Below are 7,075 nucleotides of genomic sequence, written 5' to 3' on the forward strand. Positions count from 1 at the left end.
GTAGTGGACCTAAGGCTAACCTGATTCATAGATTCATACAGTTTTCTCTACACTTGTTATTGGAAAATAAGTAATAAAAATAATAAAATAATAAATATGTCCTCATAATAAATCAATAAAAATATGTCCTCAATAATTATCTATTGAGGTTTACATAATAATACACAAAAGTTGCACAGGAAAATGTTTATTAGAGAGCATTAAGTAAATTTTAGTTATTTTACATTAGTAAAATCAGGGTTATTATGCTCTGGATTTAGGAGAGTGGAAAGATTCTATGATGCTCTGATGATTTCTGTTTTGTCCATTGGAATTTTACAAATTTTATGTTGTCATTCAGCTGTCTTTTCCTATATCACACATAAATATTTGCAGGTGTACATCTAAAAGATAAAGATCTTTAAAAAATTGATACATATATGCTGTAATATGGCAGTTACAGCAGCTATAAAATGAACATATAGAAAATATATGTAGAAGTGTAGAAATACAGTGAAATACAGAAAACAAGTGAAATATAGAAAAACAATGACAAAGTTAAATGACCTAGGCAAACATTGGCTCAACATGTTAGAGAGGACTAGGGATTGTTAGCAACTATGTTGTATTAAGAGTGCCTTCACTGAAGTTTCTATTGACATGGAAAAAAAAAAAAACAAAAAAACAAAAAGACATCTCAAGTGAATTATATTAGGGTACTCCAGAGACACAAAGCAATAGGAGATATATATAATATAGATAGATAGATTCATATATATTTATATATATTATCTCTTATAGATGATGATAGATAGGTGATAGATAATAGATAGATGATAGATAAATGGTAGATAGATGAGAGATGATAGATGATAAATGGATGATAGATAGATAGGTAGATGATAGATAAATAGATAATCCACAACCTGGAGACCCCAGAAAGCTGGTAGTTTAGTTCTGAGAAACAGAGCACTGATAAGGTGCAATCAGGATGAGAGAGCAAATTCTCTACTACCCTGACTAGTGTTATTGACTTTTTCAATGAATTAAATGATAACTACTCACCGTGGGGAAAGTAACCTCCTCTACTCTGCTCACCAATTCAAATGCTAATTGCATGCAGAAACATGCTCACAAACTACTGGAGGTAGTCTAGTCAAATATCTGGGATATTTGTGTAGTCAAATATCTGGGAACTCAGGTATTAAATCAAGTTGACACATAAAATTGACCAGTATATGAATGATTACAGATTTCAGTAGTCACCACTGAGTAATAGCACAGTAGTCACAAAATTGGGGTTAGAATCAGTAACACCTATAGGCACCTGTGTGGTGCAGTCAGTTAAGCATCTGGCTCAAGTCATGATCCTAGGGTCTTAAAGCTCAAGCTCCACAATTGAGCTCTGAGCTAATCCTGCAGTCTGCTTGAGATTCTCTGTACCTCCCTCTGCCCATCCTGCTCATGTGAACTCTCCTTCAAATAAATAAATCTTAAAAAAAATAAAATAAAAGAATCTATGGCACCTAATTAAGGCATGGTTGAGTTTTACCATTTGGAGGTAAACTAGAATTAGTTCAGGATGGATTAACATGCAAGTGAGAAAAAGAAAAAAGACCCAACCAAAAGAGTTCTTGGGCAAAGGAAACATAGTGAGAATAATTAACAACACTATTCATGAACATTCTGCTAATATTTATTTTTAGATTTGTTTGAATTCAGTGACTCTTTTTAAAATAAATCTATAAATATGTATTAAATTGATACTATCTTCATATTTCTATTAATTGAACTTGATTAGAAAAAGAGCAAGGATACTCACTATTGTAAATCGCCACACAAAATCATGAAAGTGTCTTCTAGAACATCACATTAGCAAAAGTGCTTGGATCAGAGAGAACATTTATTTAGCTTGAGCGCCTTCAGCAGGATACAAACACGAGAGAGTTGGGATGGAAGATAGTGTGAATTGTCACTAGTAAACTCTAGCAAGTTATAGGTCTAGATGCTATCAAGACTGAATAGATTTAAAATCAGTTGCACTAGCATCAGGTCAATTAAGTTAACTTGGATCCATAACAGTAAGTTTAAACTGACTTTACCAAAAAAAGAAAGAAAAAAAAAAGGGGGGCGTCAAGTAAATATATTAACCATAGGGAAAAAAAAAAGAACTTTAATGTGAGGTACACAAAATGTCTTCTTTTGATAAAAAGTACATTAGAATCAGCCTGACCTCCAGGTAAAAATATTTTTTACTTTTTGGGGCTTGACATTATGGTACAAGTCTCACCTTTCTATGAGGAAGGATTACACTTAAACTTTAATATATCTGCTCAAAAGAGACACCATGACCAAGAGTAGAAAAATGTCACTGATTTCCTTAAAATCTGTGTTATACCCAAACCAACATATTTGAATCAGAATTGAAGGAAAGATGCACATTATTTGGTCATGAGATGTATAAATGATTATATTACCAATGCTAAACCAATCACCAATAAAGTTCAAAGTTCTAGATATTCATACAATATAGGTAATTAGATATCTAAAAATCTAATATATTCTGTAAGAATTTCATGCTTAAAATAGAAATGTTTTCCTTTGCCCTTTATTATTTTCTTGTTTTATTCCTATCATTTAAATACAATTTAATAAAATGGAAAATATTAAATTGAAAGATAGATATTTTGGAAAAACCCCAATACTTCTAATTTAGCTCCCTTAATAGATGACTGGTCAGACTCTGCTAGTATATCCATGTTGATTAACAATCTGATCACTCTCTGCATTCTTTGAGGAACAAAATTACCTCTGTAACTCTGTAAATAAACTAGTACTTTGCTGGTTCCAAGGAAATGTATGCATTTTCATCCCAAATTGATTATTTATGTATTCATTCCTGTAGAAAATCTTTGAAAACCAATTCAAAGGTTAACTAGTACAGATGAATAAATTAATTTACTTTAAAAAACTTAGAAGCTCTGTATTAATGACATATTTAAAATATATTATATATCCTTAAATTTAAATGGTCCATAAAGTAGATCATTACTAGGAAGAAATTCATTAATATGTATACAGTAATAAGATCATTACCAGAGATGAAAAGAACTAAAATTGCATGATTAAAGTACTCATTAAAGGACTAAATAGTATAGTATTAAAGAGATTATTGAACATTTCTGAAAGATACATTTCATTTTAAGGAAATATATGAGAAAATCTAGTAACTTTAGGCAATTCTCTAAAAATAGTTAAAATAGCTACCAAGATTAACTAGCACAGTTTTTTTTTCCACAGAGAATAATTTACATTCAACTTCTCTACTAAAGTTAAACTGAGAGAAAATACAATAATGCAGACAGGCCACTGATCTGGAAGTCAAAAATGTGAACTCAAATTCTAAAATATCAAAATCTAAGTTTATGACCTTGTTCCAAGATGCCTAATTTTTCATTGTTTAACTTCTTCGTCTTCCATATTATAATATATGAGGAATGTATTGTAGATTTTGAATACCCAGAAGTATTAAAAGTGATATAACAATGTATATGAAAAAGTGCTTAGAGTTTTTCCAAGAACCTGCAAAAATTGGGGCACCTGGGTAGCTTAGGGGGTTAAGCCTCTGCCTTTGGCTCAGTCATGATCTCAGGGTCCTGGGATCGAGCCCCACATCAGGCTCTCTGCTCAGCAAGGAGCCTGCTTCCCCTTCTCTCTCTGCCTGCCTCTCTGCCTATTTGTTATCTCCCTGTCTGTCAAATAAATAAATAATAATCTAAAAATAAATAACCTACAAAAATTACCCTTATACAATTATTACTACCAGGTGTCCATTAACAATTACCAGTAGTTATAAAGAACAATAATATATAAAATAATGAATGGCCTTATGAACTTAACTTAAACAAGTTTTATTTGTCTGCATTCCCCAGAGAAACCTAACAGGATATGGATACAAATAAAGATTTATTTTAAAGAATTGTCTCACATGATTACAGAGGCTGGTAAGACTAAAATGTGCAATTTATGTCTAAAGGCCATAACACTGGAGATTCAGAGATGCGCCTATGTTGCAGTTAAAGTCTAAAGTCCATTTGTCAGCAGAATTCCCTCTTACTCAAGGGAGGTAAATCTTCTGTTCTTTATAGGACTTCAGCTAATTGGATGAGGGTCACCCACACTGTGGAGGGCAATCTCTTTTACTCAAAGTTCACAGATTTAATTTTTTTTTCGAGTTGTGTAGCCCTTTATTAGCATCTAAAATAGAAGGTATCTATTGCACAACATGGGTAATAATTGACTGTAACTAGAGATATATTCTAATATAAATCGTTCATAAAAGCAATTTCTTTATTAAAAAGCTTCCATCCTTTAGGGTAAATACCCAGTAGTGCAATTGCTGGGTCATAGCCAGCAATACCCTACTGGGTATTTACCCTAAAGATACAAACGTGGTGATCCAAAGGGGCACGTGCACCCGAATGTTTATAGCAGTAATGTCCACAATAGCCAAACTATGGAAAGAACCTAGATGTCCATCAACAGATGAATGGATCAAGAAGATGTGGTATATATACACAATGGAATACTATGTAGCCATCAAAAGAAATGAAATCTTGCCATTTGCGACAACATGGATGGAACTAGAGCATATCATGCTTAGCGAAATAAGTCAAGCAGAGAAAGACAACTATCATATGATCTCCCTGATATGAGGAAGTGGTGATGCAACATGGGGGCTTAAGTGGATAGGAGAAGAATAAATGAAACAAGATGGGATTGGGAGGGAGACAAGCTATAAGTGACTCTTAATCTCACAAAACAAACTGAGGGTTCCTGGGAAGGGGGGTTGGGAGAAGGCGGGTGGGGTTATGGACATTGGGGAGGGTATGTGCTTTGGTGAGTGCTGTGAAGTGTGTAAACTTGGTGATTCACAGACCTGTACCCCTGGGGATAAAAATATATGTTTATAAAAAATAAAAAATTAAAAAATAAAATCCAGGAAAAAAAAAAGCTTCCATCCTTTTGTCTGTTTGTTTGTGTACAATTTGCAAAAGTATCCTCAGAGTAGGATATATGTGTATGAGACAGAGAGAGCCACCCAGGCACCTCTATCTTTTTTGGTCAAAACATTTTCATGCCATCCTTCCTTCTACTATAAAACATTTTTGCATGAGTTGAAATTAAGGAAGGACAACACTTACTAGAAAAGAAGACAAGAGGGATTCCTAGGTAGCTCAGGTTAAGCATCCTGCTCTTGATTTCATCTCTGGTCATGATCTTGGGGGTTGAGGGGTTGAGTCCTGCATTGGGCTTTGCACTCAGAGCAGAGTCTGCCTGTCCTTCTCCCTCTGTTCCTGCCCCATTTTTGCACTCTCTTTCTCTAAAATAAATAAATAAAATCTTTTTTTAAAAAATAAAGAAAAGAAAAGAGGAGAAGAAAATTCTATTGGTTTGAGGTTTCAGATTCTCCCCAAACCATGACCAGTTTCTAGTAAGGGCAGAAAATGAGTATGTGCAGGTGGCATCCCTGATGATTCAGAGATTTAGTGGCCCTTCAGTGCTCCTGCTGCATAACTCACTGAAATATCTTATAAGTTTCTACACTGGCTTGACTGGCTATTCTTTTGGAGCTCTGTGATAGCATTTAATAAGACCCCAATGGGATTTCTTCCACATAGAGTATTATGGTATTTCTTTAAGTAACTGCTGAAAGATGTGGGGTCTAATTGTCTTATAATACTCATGCCCATTTTAATCTAGATGTTCAAAGACTCTATAAATCTCCCATGGGATTCATCATAGTAAGTGCAAGAGAAGTTTTGACCCCACCGGAAGAAATCAAAAGAAACCACAAAGAGATTACTAGGATCTGCTCAATATTTACTGAAGAGTTTTCCAAATTCCTGTTCTTTTGACTCACTCAGAGCTCCAACACAGGAATAATGATAAAGTCATCCTCATGGCTTTCTATGGCTTTATAATATAAGGCAAATACATTTCAATAATGTGCTTATCTTCATCTGTCTGCAGAGGCATTCATTCAAACATTCTATCTTCCACAGTTTTCCATAAATTCTTTGATCAATACCAAGGTCATAGAATATATAGAGATATAAATATAGATATCCACACGGAGAGAGGGCCATATGATGAGAAGGCCACAGATGGAAAATTCTCCTGGTAATATAGGGATCCACTTGCTTGTAAGCATTAAGCCTGAGTACCACAAGGACCACAGTACATATAGTACATACATCCTACATGAGGTGCACTAATGGCTCTAGCAAATCTTTTTGTAGACTGTACTTATGAAAGCCAACCTTCTAGCCATGCATTCCACTGTGATCCTGAGGCTGTGTACCAGTTCCTGGAGTGACTGCCTTCTCATCAGACCATTGTGTTGAACAGTTTGGTGCCTGCATCACCCTCCTATCATGCATGATATGATGTACAAAATTGAATAGGGAGGTAGCAGCAGCAGGAGCAGTTTGGCAAGGGGACAAAACATTGAGGATCCAGTTCAGGAGGAGGTTGCAGTATGGAGGAGATTAGACTGGTCCAGGGAGAGCAAGAGGAGGAGGAAAAAGGGGAGGAGGAAAAAGGGGAGGAGGAGGAAGAAGAGAAGAAGAAGGCAGGAAATAGAGCCTGGGTGATGGCGGCAGGAGCAGTAGCAACAATAATCACAAACTCCTGGGACTGCCAGAAGATGGGACCCCAGCAGTTTCACCGAAGCCAGGAAAGCCCTAGCCCTGGCTCCAACTCACTGCTTTCTCCAGCCTCCCCCACAGCCCCCAGCAGATTTAAATATTAATCGCAGCCAAAAGACCACACAAAAAAATCCAAAATAATGTTTGACCACAGACCTTGGCACTAGGGCCCAGCCAAGGTGATATACAATAAATAAAATTAATTAATTGTGATTAATTATGATTCCATTGTTATTCTTCTTTAATTACTAAGTTGTCTTAAATTAATATAAGGGAATGTGGTGACCAAGTAAATGGTAGGAGGTTCCCAGAGAGCACTTAAACAATATTTTGTCCTCATCTGTTTAAAGTTCATATAAAGATCTTCACATAGAACACTTCAGTTT

General features: G+C 35.2%; 1 pseudogene across 1 annotated transcript; it reads right to left on the reverse strand.

Moving 5' to 3' along the window:
• Positions 1-5,525: 5,525 nt before the first annotated feature.
• On the reverse strand, positions 5,526-6,193 carry LOC309863181 (protein MEMO1-like; annotated as a pseudogene). The gene is made up of 2 exons: positions 5,965-6,193; positions 5,526-5,844 (listed from the first exon to the last, which is right to left on the reverse strand). The product of its transcript is annotated as a protein MEMO1-like (transcript).
• Between the last annotated feature and the right edge of the window lie 882 nt (positions 6,194-7,075).

Source organism: Mustela nivalis (assembly GCF_964662115.1).
Source record: "Mustela nivalis genome assembly, chromosome: 4".
NCBI classification, from domain to species: domain Eukaryota; kingdom Metazoa; phylum Chordata; class Mammalia; order Carnivora; family Mustelidae; genus Mustela; species Mustela nivalis.